Below are 2,976 nucleotides of genomic sequence, written 5' to 3'. Positions count from 1 at the left end.
GATCATCAGATCGACTGTCTCCCACGTCTTTGCCTTCTCCAACTTGTTCCTTGGGATGGTTGAGGGGTCTTTCAGTTGTTCATCTTTCAGGAACCACTTGAATTGCTTAAAGTCATCTTCTCCAAGGTCGTCCAGAGTGTTCAAGAGGACCTCCTTTGTCATTGTGGCTCCCTGGTAAAATCACAGAATATTGTTAATGAACAGAGGTTTGAACTCTCATCTAATGTCACTTTAATATCTCACTTTATTTAAAAAAAAATCTCTTTTAGTTCTTGTAGGGTGCAGTGGATTAAGCTGTAATTTCTGGTGATTTGCACACATTGTATTTCAGAATCAGAATCAGCAATACTTTAATAATGGGATTATTAAAGGAAATTATTTATTTGAACGAACTCCTCCTAGGGAATTAATCAGATCGACTTCATATTTGGACACCATCTAAAGAAATTCATAATTAAAAGTGTGCTATTTACGACATTCCATCGAATGAGTCAGAATCAGCCCCCAAGACATGTATGACCCACATGTCCAACTGAAAGGGTTGCTTGGACCCATAACCCGAACCCAACAGGAAGTTGGCCACTGACTAAGAATTTACAGCAACCAAAACCATGGTTTACAGCAAAACTCAGGCAGTTTCATCAGACAAAGGAGGAGGCTTACAGAGGTGTGGAAAGAACCAAAGAAGATCAAGGAAGCTAAGAGGAGCTACTCTGAGAAGCTAAAAAACAGCTTTATGAAGTCAACTTGGGACTGCACTACATCCTGCAACACCTCAACTCTCCAAGGACGTATGCAAGGATCTTCTTTGTGGACTCCATCAGGGCGTTCAACACCATCACATGTGTCCATCAGTCAGAACCAAGACAAATGTACACTTTTGTTGGGACGAAGACTGTGACACACACCCACCAATCAAAAGCAACTATGTATTTGCACCAACCTGACAAATCAAATCCAGGGAACACAAAACAAGCCCCGCCTCCTACAGGGTATGACATCACAGCATGAATTTCCCTAAATTAGTCTCCAGGTAAAGACAACAAACAGCTGCTGGTCTTCTATTCACTGCTGTGTGTGTAGTTGTGTACAGTCAGAGAATAAACTAATGATCAAGTTTCAGTCAAAGGCTGTCAGACCAGTTCTCCCTCAGCTCTCAGCAGCGACGTCAATTCACATTATAATCTAATTTGTTTCCTGGTGCAGATTAAATCAGACTACAGTGAACATGAAAAGGCTAATTTTGTCCAGAAAGTCACATATCATAGAATAATTTGTGAATGAATTCATGAATATTCAGACCTACAAACAGTTAGTAACTGTCAGGGTTTCTCACCCGCTGGTCTAAGTCCCAGATGAGCTCAAAGGACTTTCTACCTTCGGTCTGCAGAACGCTGACAGTTCTGACAAACAGCCGTCACACCCTCATTCCTTTAAACCAGAATCCAGAAATGGCAGTCTGACGAGAAAGCAGAAACCCAGTCTGAGCTGTAGTGCTGCCAGTCAGCAGCAGGGGTCACTGTTACAAAAGGTCTGTCAGTTAGACAACTAAAATCCTGATTTTAAAAGCTTAGAACTGGTTCATTCAATTCAAACAATATCAAATACACAATTTTTCACCTGTGTTGGACAGCGACAGTGAAGAGGTAGACAGATAAAGGTGGAGAGGGAGGGTGAGAGGGTGAAATTAGCAGCTGATTCACCAAAAGATGACAGGATATGTTTTGGAAAGAAATACCGGGTTGGTCACTATACTCTTTCATCGACTCATGCAGTAATTATCTTACAAGTATTAAAGGACCATTGTGTGGGATTTAGTGCCATCTAGAGGTGAAGTTGCAGATTGCAACTAACTGAACACCACTTGAGTCTGTAACAACAACAAAGTGGGAATGACAAAGTACGGTAACTGCAAAACTAGGTTAAAAAACATTGAAAAAGCTGCCTTATCTAGAGCCAGTGTTCGGTCTGTCTATTGTAGGCTACTGTAGAAACATGGTGGACTCCACCAGAAGAGGATCCCCTCCCTCTGTAGATAAAGACGTCTCATTCTCAGGGAACGAAAACACAACGATTCTTATATTTAGCTGATTATACACTTATGATAACATACATATGAATACTATATTCCATTTCTGACAATAGACCCTCTTCAATGTTACACACTGGACCTTTAAATTACTAAAGATGCTGTTTTCATAATTGTAGCCACTAGATGTCTGTACAACCTGAGCATGTCAAATAAAAGAGTCAATTAGAGGAACAGGACTGATATTGTCTCCTCTTATAGAGTTTTATCAAATTGAATTACAAGTTGGAAGTTTAGTGGTTGTTACGTTGAAGTCATGTGACCCTGGTGTAGTTTGCTTATAGCCTCATGTTAGCTTTTTATTTCTGGAGAACAAATTTACACGTTAAAAATCATAAATTTGGTGTTCATTTCTGAAGATTATCTTGCTGAACAAACAGTATCTTGTTTGTCATAGAGCTTATTTTCTGCAGTAATCCAAAATTCAATGGAAAAATCCTATTGGCTTTGGTCAAAGGAACCAACCTGACAAATCAAACCCAAGGAACACAAAACCTGCCTCTTACAGGGTGTGACATCACAATATGAATTAGTCTCCAGGTAAAGAGAGCAAACAGCTGCTGGTCTTCTATTCACTGCTGTGTGTGTAGTTGTGTACAATCAGAAAATAAACAGCTGATCAAGTTTCAGTCAAAGGCTGTCAGATCAGTTCTCCCTCAGCCCCTCAGATCAGATTATAATCTAACTTGTTTCCTGGTGCAGATTAAATCAGATTAAAGTGAAGATTAAAAGGCTCATTTTGTCCAAAAAGTCACATATCATAGAATGAATCAGACCTACAAACAGTTAGTAACAGTGTTGAAAGAATTCATCACTGTTTATGATGTAGCCCCAAAATATAACCAATGACAGCAGAGTTCCTTCATCAAAGCTGTATCATGTTACCT

This window comes from Morone saxatilis, unplaced genomic scaffold (genome assembly GCF_004916995.1).
Source record: "Morone saxatilis isolate NCDOM2014 unplaced genomic scaffold, NCSU_SB_2.0 Contig17, whole genome shotgun sequence".
NCBI lineage: Eukaryota > Metazoa > Chordata > Actinopteri > Moronidae > Morone > Morone saxatilis.
Note: the sequence above shows the minus strand (reverse complement) of the source record.